General features: G+C 37.6%; 1 long non-coding RNA gene across 2 annotated transcripts; it reads left to right on the top strand.

Moving 5' to 3' along the window:
- The first annotated feature begins 5,897 nt into the window (after window positions 1-5,897).
- LOC105725888 (uncharacterized) lies at window positions 5,898-16,165 on the top strand. Of its 2 annotated transcripts, none has more exons than XR_001109386.2 (3): window positions 5,898-6,324; window positions 7,576-7,722; window positions 14,654-16,165. It is a non-coding gene; the product is annotated as an uncharacterized LOC105725888 (long non-coding RNA). The 2 variants fall into 2 exon arrangements; XR_001109385.2 differs by having other exon boundaries at window positions 5,898-6,475.
- The last annotated feature ends 1,767 nt before the right edge of the window (window positions 16,166-17,932 follow it).

The raw sequence follows: 17,932 nt of genomic DNA, 5'->3' as shown, positions 1-17,932 counted from the left end.
GTTGCCATAATTTAAGCAGACATTCTGAGGGATGGGGGCAAAAGATCTAAACCAGATGAACTCGTGAATGATGTGAAACTAGAAAACAGAAATTGCCTTATCACCATGGTAGTCTGAAAATATTTTCTTCATTGTAAAAGCCATGGGAAACATCTTACTCATGAACTTGTAATTTCCCAATAGAGATACAAGCGTTAAATATTTGTAGGTGTATCTGAGAGGAAACAAAGACCACTGAAGACAAACTTTCCATTCCACCAAATAGGAGCAAACTTCAGAAAAACTCTATATAGAGAAAGTGAACAGAACTTGGGGTCTGCTGCATCTTTCCCCCTATCATCTACATTATGTATTTCTCCTAATGTTATCCCTCCCCAATCCCCTCACCCCCTGCTATCCCTCCCCTAGCCCCTGACTACCTGACAGGTCCCAGTGTGTGATGTTCCCCTCCCTGTGTCCATGTGTTCTCATTGTTCAACACCCACTTATGAGTGAGAACATGCGGTGTTTGGTTTTCTGTTCTTGTTTGCTGAGAATGATGGTTTCCAACTTCATCCATGTCCTTGCAAAGGACATGAACTCATCCTTTTTTAAGGCTGCATAGCATAGATGAAACAAACCACCCTGGCACATGTATACCTATGTAACAAACCTGCACATTCTGCACATGTACCCCAGAAATTAAAGTATAATAATAATTATAAAAAGAACTTGGGGTCAATCGCTATAGGTTAATAGTTCTGTGTTACTAGTTAAATCATATATCCACTATAAACTTCAGTTGCCTCATCTACAAAATGGAGATAATTCTTGTCCGTTAACTAACTGTGAAATGTGTCACCCCAATCACTAATTTGTTCAGAAATCTCTAATGTAGGTGAGACCCATCAGGGAGAGCTTGCATTTGTTTTATGCAGCATTATTAGCTGTGGTGAGAGGAAAAATATGGATTACTTGACAGCCAAGGGCTGTAATCATCTGAAGGCTCATCACTCATGTCTGGTAGTTGCTGACTGATGAGTGGACCACACTCAGCTGGGGCAATAGCGTGTACATATTGGTTTCTCTTCACACCAGCCACTGCATCTGATACAATGTCCTCATGGCACAGAGACTATGTTCCAAGAGCAACTCTTCTACAAAACTGTGCTGAAGGTATATACTCTTTTATGACTAGTCTTGAGGCCATACACTGTAACTTCTGCCACAGTCAGGAGTTTATCCAGCTATGAGGGAAGGGAACATAGAGCCATCTCTCAATGGAAGGAATGGCACAGTTACATTATAAGAAGTATGTGTAGGATGAAGGAAGTCACTGTGTCCATATTTGGAGCATACAATCTACCACAATAGTAAAATCTACCATGTAACATACATTTCTATTCCACTTTTTTCTTCCAGAAAAGATTCTTTTTACATGTCTTCCCACATACTTTTACAATTTTTATCAATTTCTCAAAATAACAAAGACATTGAAACTTAACACTGAAAGTTTAGTTTCGTCTTTTTCTTTCCTTTACTTTCTCTTTCTTTCCCTCCTTCTTTTTATTTTTTATTTTCAGAATCTTGTTCTCTCACCCAGGCTGGAGTACACTGGAATGATCTCAGATCACTGAAACCTCTGCCTCCCAGGCTCAAGCAATCCTCCTGCTTCAGCCTCCCAAGTAACTGGAACTACAGGTGTGAGCCACCATGCCCAGCTAATTTTTATATTTTTAGTAGAGACAGGGTTTCGTTATGTTGCCCAGGCTGGTCTCAAACTCCTGGACTCAAGTGATCCACCCACCTCGGCCTCCCAAACTGCTGGAATTACAGGTGTGAGCCACTGTTACTGGCCTTAGTTTTTATCTTTTAGGTAAGGTAAAGGTTTCCTGAGTAAGGATGCACAGTGTTTTAGTGAACTGAAAGGCAGGAAGGAAAGTGACAGGTAAAGCACCTCTTTTGTTGTTGTTGCCTTGACTTATAAGAACACACTTTTAGAGTAAACTTTGCTAGTGGGACAGAGTTAGCACTTTTATCAAGACTAGGTTTGCTTTATGAAAACACCCTTTACATTTCATATCAATTTGATAAACACTTCTCCTCCTAATGCCCTTTTGTTTTTCATGATATAAGAGCATCAAGCAAGGGCTACAGTGCCTCTCTTTTTGGATAGCAATTGCTGTGGGTATTACAAATGACAATGTATATGAAGGTCTCTGACTATTGGTTGGATGAGCAGCGTTTTTGACAAATAAAAACCAAATATCATTTAAAAAAAACACAAGTTTACCAACTAGCAAGTTAATATGTTATTGATTTTAAATCTCAGCAGCCAAAATTCTGATCAAGAAAGTAACATTTAAGACCACTTGAGAGAAATTAAAAACTCTGACAGAAGCTCTCCCTGAATGTCCCCAACTCTTCCTCCAATGTCGTAGAGAGCCTACAAAGAGAGCATCTTAGCTATTTGCCTTCTCATCAAAAAGCTGTTATAACGCTCAATGCCAAATATTTATACAAAATAAACCAGTAAAATTATGTATAATTCTAGGACTTCCAAATTCCAAGATACATAACACCACAAAGACTCAATTAAAATCTGTTTACCTCCAAGTTTTATTTTGGCATTGATTTATTAAACAAGAAACTGAGAAAATTCATTGAGAATAGTAGCAAAATGAAGTGCATTATTGAACTGTCAGCAAAACTGCCAGGCATATTTTCTAATTTGTGGGATAAAGAAAGAAAATAATGTAGAAAACAGTTTTCATTACTTCCATTAAACTGTTGCTTTTGTTTGCTGCCAAACTGTACTACCTGCATGCAGTGTATTAAGGGAGGTGTAGAGACTGACGATCTGCGCTAAACAGCAAGCACTTCACCCCAGGTGCCCAGGCTACCCTCTGACATTCAGTTACTGTTTCTGCAGTAGCCATCTTCAAAGTGATAAAGTCAGTGGTGGGTTTTCTGTTGCTGTCAACAGAAATAGCTCTAGAGGTTTATGTTGGACCCTGGAAATCAATTTTTACTTTGAAAAAACTGCATTTGAAACAGTATAGAGGAAAAAGCTTGTCAGTTACATCTTATGTGTATGTTACACATTTAAAATAGAAGGGCCCATTTTACCAGTGTAAACATAACCATTAGGTTTTATTGATAATAGGTAATTAATTCTTCCTTATAAACACTTTAAATTACTAGTTTCATGAAGCAACTTTAAGTGATTTTTATCTGGAAAGAAAATGAACATAAAATAGTTTTGAGAAGTATAGCATCTGGACTTTTATGCAATTTGTTTATTCTGTGACTTGAAGCTTTCAAATCTGTGGCTACACCCCAGCACAAATTAAAGATTAACAAAATTTCTTCATTTTTAATTATCAGTTTTTCTTGAGAAAAGGAAGTGTAGATAAATGAAACCCACAGATAATACAAAACATCTTCTGCAGTCTTGCCTCTTCGAAAGAAGCTAGTGGATGTATTGTTGTAAGGGACCAGCTAAGCCTGAAATGGGCTATGCTAACTGGTGAGTCAGACAGCTGGGACTTCATTGACATGCAGAACAGGAATTCTGGAAGTACTCTGTTGGGAGGTATATTCGTTATCTATTTTTGTGAAACAAATTATCACAAATTCAATGGCTTAAAACAATACACCTTTATTATCTCAGTTTCTGATTGTTGGAAATGGGGGTAGAGCTTCTCTGGATTCACTGCTTCAGAGTCTCCAAAAAGGCTTCAATCAAAGTATCAGCCAGAGCTGTGGTGTAACCTGGAGACTCAACAGAGAAAAGATCTTTTTTCCCAGTTCAGTGGTATTGGCAGGATTCAGTTTCTTACAGGCTGTTAGCTGAGGATCTCACTTTTTTACAGGCTATCAGGCTGAGGGTCTTGGTTTCTTGCTGGCTATTGACCAGAGGTCATCCCACTTTCTTGCTATGTGAGTGCCTCCATATGGCAACTTGCTTCATCGGAGCATGAAAGTCAAGGAAACAAGACTCTGCTGAGAAAACAGAAGTCACAATATTTTGTAGTCTCATCATGGAAGTGACGTCCATTACCTTTGCCATTTTCTGTTGGTTAGATGCAAGTCCTTCATTCAGGAAGAGAATGTTACACATGGGCATGAATCCCAAGAGGCAAGGTTTACTGGTTTACTTAGTATCTGCCTGTCCCCAGGTGGTTGAGTCCAAAGGATCTGGGTTCAGAGGAGCATGATGTGTCCACTCTGGTATTGGTCTCTGGACCTGTGCACAAGTTCTGTGGTGAAAGCCTCAGCAGGCTAAAGTAATAGGAACTGTTTGCACCTGGAAGGATTCAGTGGAACCTCAGAGGTGTGATTTCCTTTCTCATGTGATAGCATGCAATCCTAGATTGGGACAAAGCATATACTCCTCTCTTCTGCATGCAGCACAGTATTGCTTTCTCCTGCCAGCACCTGTGTTGTTTACAGCAGCTTTCTTGCTTCCAGAGTGAATTGTGGGAAATTCTGGGAGACTGTGCTTTCGCTTGTTCCACCCCTCCCACACACACACCGAGGCAAGAGAACAGAGAAAGGAAAAATAGGAGGTTGTCCTTGTGTTTTTATGCAACTATAAAAGAGAATGTTAAGCATTATAGGAATGGATGACTCTGTTGTGTTTTGGCAGCTTTGTGCATACTGGATACATAGTTGAACACATAATTCTTTTAAGGAATTCTTTCTGAGCAATTTGTCTACTTTCTGATCTTGCTTTCTTCCTTTGACTCAGTGACCAAGTTTGTTGGAGACTTTAAGCATTCTAATTTGTATGCAAAAACAATAAGGACAGCCAAATGTAAATTAATTATCCAAGTTTCACAACAGAAGGTTGGTGGGGGATGGTGCTGCTAAACTGACCTCTACTCTATATCCCAAGACATGTTTTGAACAATCTTCATGATATTCTTATATTATTTTGTATGAGTAAGTGGGAGTCTCAGCATATTAATTCTATTCTAGTTTGTGAGCAAATTTCTGGCCACTGAAGTGTGTCTATTTATCCATGCATGAGCAAAATACACAGAAACGATGCTGGTATTGATGTCCATTAATTAACAATAGGATAAAGCAGAAGAATAAAGAAAAGAAAAAGGAAGAGATGGAAGCAGAGGAAGAGAAATGTGAAGAAAATATTTTTTTCTTTAGTAATCCTTATCAGATATCTTTTAAAAGATATACTCAAAGACCATTAAAAATGTTCACACATTTTGTTATTTTTGAACAGTATATCTCAGACTCTTCCTGGAATGAAGGGAAGGATAACAGGAGACCAAAATCTCAGATTTGTTGATTGAGTTGGCCCTACAATTTCTTTTGTATATAGTTTTATAATGAGCATATGATGGACTATTTTTTTCCTAAAAACCTAGAGATCTTGGGATGGTGTTTCAGTACCACCTTATGTCTAATATTTATCAAAACAGGAGAGACTAAAACATTAAAATGTCTAAACGTTATCACACATTTATGTCTGCTGGCAAGACTATAGAACAGTTGTTAATATCGAAAATGAGATGAAAGATGTTCTAAATTTATCTTATCAGCACTGTCTTTCAATGTAATGAGAGTTACTTGACACTATCAAAATGCTTTTCAGCCAGTGGAAAGCAGGTCTGAAAAGACATATATTCATTCAGAAGTCATGGCTCAGACATACAGAATGATGCCAAATGAAACAGATAATTGCTCATTCACCTGGGAGCCATATTTTGACTGTATTATGGTGCAAGTTGAAAAAAAAATATTCATATCAACTTAAAAATCATACTTAAAAGACCTCAAATGGAAACCATATATTTTTCAGTATCCATATACAAATTAATATGTATCATCTGGGTTATATCTAGTGAAATAAAAATGTTGTGTTATGAATGCTGAAGGTGTGAGAACTATCAAGCAGATCCAAGTTGATTTGACACATTTGTTCACAAAGGAGATAATTCTTTATGTGGTAAGATTTAAATTTCTAGAAAGTAAATAGAAATTTAGGAACCCGTCTCAACATATACAATTTGATCATAAATATAAAACACATCAGTATCGATGAGATAAACAAATTACATTTGAAATTAGAAAATTATAAAGCAGAATAATGAATTTTGAAATATAGAATCTGTCTTTGGATCTTTTTAGCAAGCATATTTTACACCCATTTTAGAAATAAAATACTGCATACAGAAATTGTGATTCTCATATATGGGAAAATCAAGATTTAATTCTCAGTTTGTTTGTTTTCAGGTCCATGTTCTATGCTCTACGCAAATTTCAAAGCTACATTTCTGGGACCCTTGGCAGGATGCTCAAGTCAAGCGAGGATATTGGGTAGAGTCATGAATTACCCCATGTACCTCCTTTTTATTTGCTTCCACCAGGACTTTTATTCAGGTTATGTCAGTTCAAGGTGAATATCAAGGGAAACACTGAAGAGTAAAAGAAGTAACAAAAGAGTATGTTGGGAGTTGTGTGTCAAAAGGTAACAATGACTGCTCCACCCAGTTGCTTTTGTGGAGTGATGATGCATCTATTGTGTGTGTATGTGGGTTGCACTTTTTTCCTACACTGTGTGCTGAAGAGGAGGCACTGGGCTGACCATTGAGGGAGTGGCCCAGTTTGCATATGTTGTGTGCAGGGCCATTCAGCAGGAGAGGGCATAGCCAATGATAGATCACCTTGACAACACAGTCAGAGGGCCTCCAGGGTCCTCACAGGCTGGTGGCACTGTGCAAAAATGTACTGTAATCTAATACCTGCAACATCTATGCAGCCTCAGAAAACTGATTTTGACTACAGCTTGAGGAGGACTATCTTCTGAGACACATTCACATTAAATAAATTCATAAGGCTGATGAAAATAATTTGAAGTCCAATTCATTCTCTTCAGTTCTCTTCAAGGGTTGGCAATATTTGCCCTACTCCACATGATCTGTTTGAATTCACCTGCTGCTAACCCCCCTTGTGTACTCTGCTTGGGCTACCCTGACCCTGTGCTCTTCCTCAAACACACCAGATATGCTCACTCTATCCAGAGTACTTTTCCTCATTTATCCTTACATCTTGCTCCCTCAGCTCTTTTTAGACTTCTCAGTGAGGCTTTATTCACATCTGTTTAAAATGCAACATCAGAGGAGTCACATCAGCAAAATGACAGAATATGAGGTCCCAGGCTTCACTTTTTCCCACAGATATTTCAGCTAGCAATTATCCACAGATGAAAAGAACTTTGTGAAAACCCAAAAACTTAGGACTAAGACTGAGTGTAAGCCACAGAACTAAATAAAGTTGTATTAGAAGGTAAGAGGAATGATTTCACTTTGACTACATCACTGTTTCCCACCTTCAAGACAACACAACACATAGAGCAGATACCCTGAGTCAACGGTTTCCATAGTGAGTGAACAGCACTAGAGGCAGTCATCCAGCTTCTCAGTATTCAGAGACACTTTTCAGGGAGCTCACCCCATCTCACCTCAAAGGGAACATTGGGTCTAACAACGGGACTAGACCACCTGGGATCAGGTAGAAAACCAAAAAGGAGGCTCAAGGATCTTGATGGTAGCTCTGTGTTTCTTCCAGCGATGGCATCCTAGCCAACAGCATAGCTCACCCACAAAGCCAAGCTGGTAGCTCCAGAAGTATATAGCAGGAACTTCAACCTGGCTAGAGCCCTAAGCAGCCAGCCTCCACCCACAGCCTCAGAGCCTACCCCGGATCCCTATCCAGGTAAGGAGATACCAGTCACAACACATTCTATAGAGCGTAGGGGATAGTGCCTGTCCTGGGAGTCTAATCAGCAGCCCGGCCCAGACTCAGAGCCCACCCCAAAGCTCTGCCCAAACTAGGAGATACCCTCTACAGTGCCTTTCTGTAGAGACTTGCCTAAACCAAGCAGTAGCTTGGTTCAGTTCCAAAGCCTATTCCAAGACCCCACCCAGGAAGGGAGACGCCTGTTACATGCATTTCTGCAGAGTTTAGGGGCCAGACCTGCCCAACCTCTGAGTTCAGTGGCCTGACCCAGACTCAGAGCCCATTTCAAAGCCCCACCCAGGCAAGGAGGATAGCTTCAAATATGCATTGCTACAGAGCATAGTCTTTGGACTCATGTTTTGAGCAGTGACTCTGCCTAACCTTAGAGTGCTTAACTCTGCAAGCACAGCCTGAAAAACACATATAATAGTATTGCTCAGCCAGGGAATATACCCTATGACTCTGAAGATTAATACCACAGAAATACAAAGAATCATAAAAGATCACTATGAACAACTATACATCAACAAATTGGGTAACCTAGAAGAAGTGGAAAACTTCTTAGAAACAACCTATGAAGACTAAATTATAAAGAAATAGAAAATTTGAATAGTCCAGCATTGAGTAGGAAGATTGAATCTGTAATAAAAAGTCTTCCATCAAAGAAATAGCTCAGGACTTACTAGCTTAACTGGATAATTCTATCAAGTATTTCAGAACTAGTATCAATCCTCAAAACATAAAAGAGGAAAGAATACTTCCAAACCCATTACATGAGGTCACATTCCCTTGATACCAAAGCCAGACAAGGACATTAAAAGAAAATTGCATGCCATATCCCTGATGAACATAGATGCAAAAATACTCAACAAAATATTAGCAAATTTAATTCGCACATACATCAAAAGGATCATTCACCATGATCAAGCAGGATTTATACCAGGGAGGCAAGGATAGTTCAGCATATACAAATCAATAAATGTGATACATCACATTAATAGAATGAAGGACAAAAATCATATGATTATCTCATTTAAATACAGATAAACCATTTGAAAAAATTCAATATTTTCTCATAATAAAAACTCTTAACAAAGTACATATAGAAGGAATGTACCTCAACACATTTAAAGCTATATATGACAGCCCGTAACTAACATTATACTTGAAGACACTCTTGCCATTTCTATTCAACACAGTACTGGAAGTCCTTGCCAGAACAATCGGGCAAGAGAAAGAACTAAAACACATGCAAATAGAAAAGGAAGAAGTGAAATTGTCTCTATTTTATGATGACATGATTTTACATGTAAATAATCCTAAAGATTGCATTATAAAGCTGCTAGAACTAATAAATCAATACAGTAAAGTTGCAGGATACAAAACAAACACACAAGAATTAGTACTGTTTTTATACACTAACAACAAACTATTTGAAACAGAAATCAAAAGAACAATTCCACTTATAATAGCTACTGAAAATATGAACAGACACTTTACAAAAGAAGACATACATGAGGCCAACAAACATATGAAAAAATGTTCATCACTGGTCATTAGAGAAATGCAAATCAAAACCACATTGAAATACCATCTCACGCCAGTTAGAATGGCGATCATTAAAAAATCTGGAGACAACAGATGCTGGAGAGGATGTGGAGAAATAGGAATACTTTTACACTGTTGGTGGGAGTGTAAATTAGTTCAACCATTGTGGAAGACAGTGTGGTGCTTCCTCAAGGACCTAGAAATAGAAAATCCATTTGACCCAGCAATCTCATTACTGGGCATATATCCAAAGGATTATAAATCGTTCTATTATAAGGACACATGCACACGAATGTTCCCTGCAGCACTGTTTACAATAGCAAAGACTTGGAACCAACCTGAATGCCCATTGATGACAGACTGGACAGGGAAAATGTGGCACATATACATCATGAAATACTATGCAGCCATAAAAATCGATGAGTTAGTGTCCTTTGTAGGGGCGTGGATGAATCTGGAAAGCATCATTCTCAGCAAACTGACACAAGAACAGAAAATCAAACACCGCATGTTCTCACTCATGGGCGGGTGTTGAACAATGAGAACACATGGACACAGGGAGGGGAGCATCACACACTGGAGTCTGTGGGGGGAACTAGAGGAGGGACAGCGTGGGGTGGGGAGTTGGGGAGGGATAACATGGGGAAGAATGCCAGATATAGGTGATGAGGAGGAAGGCAGCAAACCACATTGCCATGTATGTACCTATGCAACAATCTTGCATGTTCTTCACATGTACCCCAAAACCTAAAATGCAATAATATATATATAGAATAAGTTTAACCAATGAGGTTGTATTAGTTTGTTCTCATGCTGTCTGAGTAATTTATGAAGAAAAAAGGTTTATCTGAGATTGAGACTGAGACTCGGTAATTTATGAAGAAGAAAGGTTTAATTGACTCACAGTTCTGCAGGCTATACAGGAAGCACAGTTGGGGAGGCCTTAAGAAACTTACAATCATGGTGGAAGGCAAAGGAGAAGCAAAGCAAGTCTTCACATGGCCAGAGCAGGGGGAAGAAAGAGAGATGGGGGAGGTGCTGCACACCATTAAACAGGCAGCACCAGGAGATGGTGCTAAACCATTAGAAACCACCCCCATGGTCCAATCACCTTCCACCAGGCCCCTATTCCAACACTAGGGATTCCAACTGGACATGAGATTTGGGCAGGGACATAAAGCCAGACCACATCAGAGGTGAAAGACTTGTACACTGAAAACTCTAAAACATGGATGAAAGAAATTGAAGAACACAAAAGAAATGGAAAGATATTCCATGTTTATGAGTTGGAATAATTAACATTGTTAAAATGTCCATACAACCCAAAGTAATCTACAGGTTCAGTGCAATCCCTATCAAAATTTCAATGTCATTTTTCTTAGAAATAGAAAAAAGAATCCTAAAATTCATATGGAATCACACATACACACACCTGAATAGACAAGCCAATCTTGAACAAAAAAATACAAAGGTGAAGCATCACTCTACCTGATTTCAAACTAGATTTCAAAGCTATAGTGATTAAAACAGCATAATATGGACATACAAATCGACACATTAAGTAATATAACAGAATAGAGAGTCCAGAAATGAACCAACACATTTACATTCAATTGATTTTTGACAAAAGTGCCAAGAACACAGATGGAAAAAGGACAGTCTCTTCAATAAAAGATGCTAGGAATCAACTTGTAGAAGAATGAAATTGGACTCTTATCTCACATTATATATAAAAATCAACTCAAAATCAATAAGAAACATAAGACCTGAAACTGTAAAACTACTAGAAGAAATCATGAGAAAAGCTTACATGACATAGGTCTGGGCAATGGTTTTTTGGGGATTTGACCCCAAAAGCTCAATCAACAACGAGAAAAAATAAACAAATGTGATTACATCAAACAAAAAAGCTTCTGCATAGCAAAGGAAAATATTAATAAAAAGACAATCTGGGAATGGTAGAAGATATTCACAAGCCATATAGCTGATGAATGATTAATGTCCTAAATATATAAGGCACTTAAACAACTCAACAACAAGAAAACAAGTAACCCAATTAAAATTTGGGCAAAGAACCTGAATAGGAATTTCTCATTTCAGGGAAGACATACAAATGGCCAACAGGTATATGAAAAAAATGCTCACCATCACTAATAATTAGGGAAATGTAAATTGAAACCACAATGAGCTATCACCTTACACTTGTCAGAGTGGCTGTTATCAAAATGACAAAAGATAACAGTGTTGGTAAGGACATGGAGACAAGAGAATTTTTTTCTTTTAAATTTCTTTTAAAAAAAATAGGATACATGTACAGAACTTGCAGGTTACTTAGGTACACGTGTGTCATGGTGGTTTGCTGCACCTATTAACCCATCCTCTAAGTTCCCTCCCCTTACCCCTCACCCACTGACAGGTCCTGGTGTGTGATGTTTCCCTCTCTGTGTCCATGTGTTCTCATAGTTCAACTCCCACTTATGAGTGAGTATGTGCAGTATTTGGTTTTCTGTTCCTATGTTAGTGTGCTGAAAATGATGGCTTCCAGTTTCATCCATGTCCCTGCAAAGGACATGATCTCAATTCTTTTTATGGCTGCGTAGTATTCCATGGTGTATATGTACCACATTTTCTTTATCCAGTGGATCATTAATGGGCATCTGGGTTGGTTCCATGTCTTTGCTATTGCAAATAGTGCCGCAATAAGCATACATGTGCATGTGTCTTTGTAGTAGAATGATTTTGTTCCTTTGGGTACATACCCAGTAATGGGATTGCTGGGTCAAATGGTATTTCTGGTTCTAGATTCTTGAGGAATTGCCATACTGTCTTCCACAATGTTTGAAAAACTTTACTTCCCATCAACAGTGTAAAAGCGTTCCTATTTCTTTATGACCTCACCAGCATGTATTATTTTCTGACTTTTTAATAATCACCATTCTGACTGGTGAAAGATGATATCTGATTATGGTTTTGATTTGCGTGTCTCTGATGATCAGTGATGTTGAGCTCTTTTTATGTTTTTTGGCCACATAAATGTTTTCTTTTAGGAAGTCTGTTCATGTATTTTGCCCACTGTTTGATAAGGTTGCTTTTTGTTCTTGTAAGTTTAATTTCCTTGTAAATTCTGAAAATTAGACCTTTGTCAGATGGGTAGATTGCAAAATTTTTCTCCCATTCTGTAGGTTGCCTGTTCACTCTGATGATAGCTTCTTTTGCTGTGTAAAAGCTCTTTAGTTTAATTAGATCCCATTGAGAGAAGGGAATTCTTGAGCACTGTTGGTGGAATGTAAATTAGTACAGCCATTTATGGAAAACTGTATAGAGGTTCCTCTAAAAACTAAAGATTTAAAACCAGTATGTTGAAGATATATCTGCATTCTTAATAATCAATATGAAATAAACCTATGTCTATCAATAGATCCATGGATTTAAAAAACGTGGTATGCATACACAATGTTGTTCATCCTGAAAAAAGAGGAAGGAAATTTTGTCATTTGTGACAACACAGATGAACCTGAGAGATATTACACTAAGTGAAATAAGCCAGGCACAGAAGAACGAATACCACACGATCTCACTTGTATGTGAAATCCAAAACAATTTAACTCAAAAGTAGAGAGTAGAATGGTGGTTACCAGAAGCTGGGGGTTAGGGTTGGGGAGATGGGGTCAAAGGGGACAAAGTTCCAGTCAGATAAGAAAAATGAGTTTTATCAGATCTATCACACAGCATGGTGACTACAGTTAATAATAATGTATTGTATATTTAAAAATTACAAAGAGTAAATTTCAAATGTTCTCACCACAAAAACATAAGTATTTGAGGTGATGAATATATATGTCAATTAGTTTGATTTAATCATTCCACATTTATATTCATATATCATAATATCACTTTGTACCTCATAAATACATACAATGATAATCTGTCAATTTATAATAAAATAAAAATTGCATAGATAAAAACATAACTAAAATGTGTCTCCCTAACCTGACCCCATTACCTCTTACCTTCTCTGCTTTTTACTTTTTCTATAGCCCTTATCACCATATGATGCAACTTTATATTTTACTTACTTTGTCAACTTTCTCATTTATTAGAATGCAAATTCTGCTTATTTAATAGAGGGTAAATTCCATGACGGCAGAGGTTTTGTCTGTGTAACTCATTGCTATGTCTTCAGAATCTAGAACACCACTGGACATATGATAGTAATTGACAAATAATTTTTAAAAAGTGTCTATTTAGTTAACTAATTTACATGGAGAAATATAACTATACACATGTAAACATATAAATATAACGCATGTTACATGATACTTTACATGATAAATATTATACTATGTACATTCTGAACTACTGTATATATTCAGTAGACAGTGAAGCTTGGTAAGAATATTAAAAACTAAAAATTTCTTGGGGAGTATGCAACCACACTAAGAAAACTGATTATACATGTAGTACTGACTAAATCTCAAACTATAATCTTGAATATGTTCCTCAAAAAAGTAACTTTATTTAATTGCCCTTAATTTCTAGCTTGAGTCTCATTATACCTGGTAGCAGAATCAATTTCTGACAATTCAGAATAAACATACTCAATTGAAGGTAGACTCAGAACAATCCAATATTATTCTCTTTTTCTTTTTCCCTTTGCTTATTTCTAAACCTAAGGAAGTTGACTTATCTGGTCCTTGGTCATCATTTTCTACATTGCTGGCATCTGCTGAAATGGGCCCATTCCCACTTGTTTCCTTTGAATGGCTACTGGCAGCATTCCCTGGCTTCCTTTCATCTCATATCCAGGACCTTGTCATCGTTCTTTCCATTACATTTGTGCCCCTCTGGAGGAGGGTTTGTAGGTACACAGGACAATTTTTGCATGCTCTCCCATGTCACTCTGAAGGCACAGGAAGCTTCAGGGGATGGTGCTGGCGGCCAGGGGATATCTTTAAACTACTCTCCCTAGATAAGCTACGTTGCCATTTCCTCTTGATTGCTACTACTTCATCATTCTAATATGGGGAACCCCCTCAAATATAATCACCCTCCAGAGCCACAGATGGAAAGTGGGGGTACATGTTGACTATGTCTGAGGGCCCAAACCTACAAGGTCATTAGTGGTAGAGACGGCCAGCTGTCCACCAAAATATCATGCTTTTCCTGCCATAGTTTGGAGTTCTTGCTGTGATGAGGCTATATAACCAGAGGCTGAGTTTCCAAGTTCCCCTTACATCTAGTTGAGGGTATGTGACTAATTCTTGCCAATTGAATATTAATGAAAATGATGTATCTCATTTCTATGCCAGGATTTATAAGAAGCAGATAAGAATTTTTCAATTTCTATTTTCTCTTTTAGCTACTGGATGCCAAGGATCTAGGGAACTGAAAAGCCTCCAAAATGGAAGGAGCCTGGGTACCTGAGTCACCACATAGAGAAAAGCTGCCCACCAATGAGACCCACATCCTTGTACTATTGTGTAAGAAATAAAATATTATTGTATTGCATCTCCATATTTGGCTGCTGCAGCAAGAATTACCTTAACAAATAGAGTTCAACTTTGGGAGGCTGAGGCAAGTGGATCACGAGGTCAAGAGATCGAGACCATCCTGGTCAACATGGTGAAAACCCGTCTCTACTAAAAAAAATACAAAAAATTAGCTGGGCATGGTGGCGCGTGCCTGTAATCCCAGCTACTCAGGAGGCTGAGGCAGGAGAATTGCCTGAACCCAGGAGGCGGAGGTTGCGGTGAGCCGAGATCGCGCCATTACACTCCAGACTGGGTAAGAAGAGTGAAACTCCGTCTCAAAAAAAAAAAAAAAAAAAAACAGTTCAGTGCCCCTCTGAAACGGGGTCTGGAAATGGAGAGCAAACACCTTCCTAGTATACATAGTGGTGTATTGCTTCTTCTCTCGTATACTCCAACCTTAGCCCATGGATTCTTCATCTAGTCTAAATTTATGTTACAAAATTCCTGGGTGATATTTATTCTTTTATGGGTATTATTTAGCACAGGGCCAGCTCGTTCTCTAAGGAAACCCAAGTCTTTGTCTTGTGTTTCAAAAGTATGCTTTGAAATTTAAAGTTGAGCATTGCCTAGAAAATTTTTCTTTGCATTCTCATTGCCATAATCCTTCTGAGGCCACTGGATGCTTCAGGCTGAAGGGAAGTTAGAGAGGGTAACTTGTAGTTATGGTAGTTTGAGTTGTGGAGGAGATCAACCTCAATGGAGATCATATCTTCTTACCTCCTCTAATAGAGCATCAGGAAGGACTTTCTATATAACTACACTAAAAGTCTAAGAAAAAATATTTACTTTTCTCAAGAGAGTGCTTAAATGAGCTTTGCCAATATCTGCCTTGGTGACCTTCCTTGGCACTTTTTTGTTTAATCTGCAATTCTGACCAACACATGATTTCTTTAGATTTATTCAATATTGCAATCAAATTATCTTCAATGTTGATGACTGGAATTTATTTGAATTTTTAAGGTTGCTGTGTTTATCTGTGTTCTCATTAACTGCACATTTATTTGATAAAATTTATATCCAAAGATGATCAAACGTCCCCTAATTCTATGATTTTGGGAGCAGAAACTGCCTACCCACTCCCCATGTTCTTAAACACTGGGTTTTTTGGGAGATATTCCTTTCTTTTGTGATTTGGCAACCAACCCACAGCTTCCAGGAGCTGAACTAAATCTATATACCTAATCCAAATACTAGGCAAAATTTCTAAAGTTATAGAAGGTCATCCAGGATAGTTATAGAGATATATGGGAAGATTGCCTTTCATACATTTTTAGTAAGCAAAGGAAAAGGCCCTGATGATGAATACAGGGATTTGAAACCATATGCAGATATGCGAAGAACCCTGGCTGTGGCAACTTGCGTGGCTAGGCTAATTCAAATGTGATTATTATCACTCAGTACAAGGGTTCAGCTGAGACAACAAAAATTCAGTTTAAATAATAGTAGTAACTTAATTTTTCAGTTTAAATTATAAAATTTTGTATAACCAGGGGTACCTGTACTTACACATTATCCTTTATAAGGAAATGAGTACTCTTAAATATTTATTAAGCATTTACTGAGCATTGCACTGTATTGTTCTGCTTGTTATGTCAACGAAAGTCTTCCCTTTAACTCTGGAGATAGGAAGTTAATTTAATATCAGTTCTAGGGATTATTCAAACATCTGCATATTTAACAGGAACTTAAACATTGTTGACTTTATGAAAGTGGGAGGTGTGTTTTTTTCTTCTAGAATTGGAAGAGATTGCTTCACGCACTCTCTGCACTTCTCAGATAATGATAATGAAACTGACACCCAGAAAGGTAAAACACTTGCCTAAGGTTATCCTTTTTCTACAGAATGAAACAGTCACAAAGAAATGCATATTATGAGAAAAAGAATCACTGATAATAATAGGGAACATGTTCGTAATATAATTAATGTATGTTGTAATATATTTATTTGTTTATACATACACACACACACACACACACACACACACACGTGAAGAATAGAGTGTGCTCTTATTCTCTCTTTCTCTCTTCCCCCACACACTATATTTGCTTCATTAAGCAAAAAGCATGGAATGTCAATGTATTAAAATGCATGAAACAGCCTACTAATTTTCTCTATTTTTAGAATAGTATTTGCTGTGGACATATGTTCAGGGGCCTTGACAATAGAAACACCTAATAAAATTGAGAACAAATAAATAAATGAGGCACCCAAATATGGATACTGAAGCAGTTTGAATGTTCAGTTAAAACTCGAATATAACATTGAACTAAATTATGGCAATCATTATTTTGCTGAGTACTTTGATGTTCATTGACTTCTTTTAGCAACCTGATGACTAATATAAGGATTATCATTTTAAAGAGGCAGAGACTGAAGCTCAGTTTGGTTAATGAAACTTTTTACACAACAATTAAGTGGTAGACCAAAATTTGAACATAATTTTGTCTCATTTCAAACCCTTTCCCTGAGTATAACATGTTACCTTCTTAACCATCCAAAGAAAAGGAAGTTCAGCTTTTTTCAAACTCATTTTCCTTTTTGTTTCTGATCTACTTCTTACTATAACAGGTTTACTGATGCACTTGTCCAGATGTTTGTTAGGGCCCTTGTACTCATGTTCTCTAGTGCACATCAAAGGTATTCGGACACATAGGGTATCAGCGGCCCTAGTGACTAGAAGGTTAGCACCCAGTTGAAGGGAATCTTCCATTAGAAAAACTTCCAAAATCCAACAGTCCATGAAGACAAATTCTTCCTCAATCATCTCCTCAGTGATCTCTAAAGAGCCACAGAATAAGAAGGGGTGACCCTCAGTAAAACTTAGCAGTAACTTAAAGATGAAAATTATATTTTGAAACGTACATCATCAACGTTATTGCAGCTACCATTTCTTTCTTTTTCTTTTCAAAACCACAATGAGATACCATCTCATGCTAGTTAGAATGGCAATCATTAAAAATTCAGGAGACAACAGATGCTGGAGAGGGTGTGGAGAAATAGGAATGCTTTTACACTGTTGGTGGGAGACAGTGTGGCAATTCCTCAAGAATCTAGAACTAGAAATACCATTTGACCCAGCAAACCCATTACTGGGTATATACCTAAA

This window comes from Aotus nancymaae, unplaced genomic scaffold (genome assembly GCF_030222135.1).
Source record: "Aotus nancymaae isolate 86718 unplaced genomic scaffold, 86718_ANA_hifiasm-v0.15.2.pri h1tg000036l, whole genome shotgun sequence".
NCBI lineage: Eukaryota > Metazoa > Chordata > Mammalia > Primates > Aotidae > Aotus > Aotus nancymaae.
The sequence above is the reverse complement of the archived record's forward strand: the minus strand, read 5'-3'. Positions and strand labels throughout refer to the sequence as shown.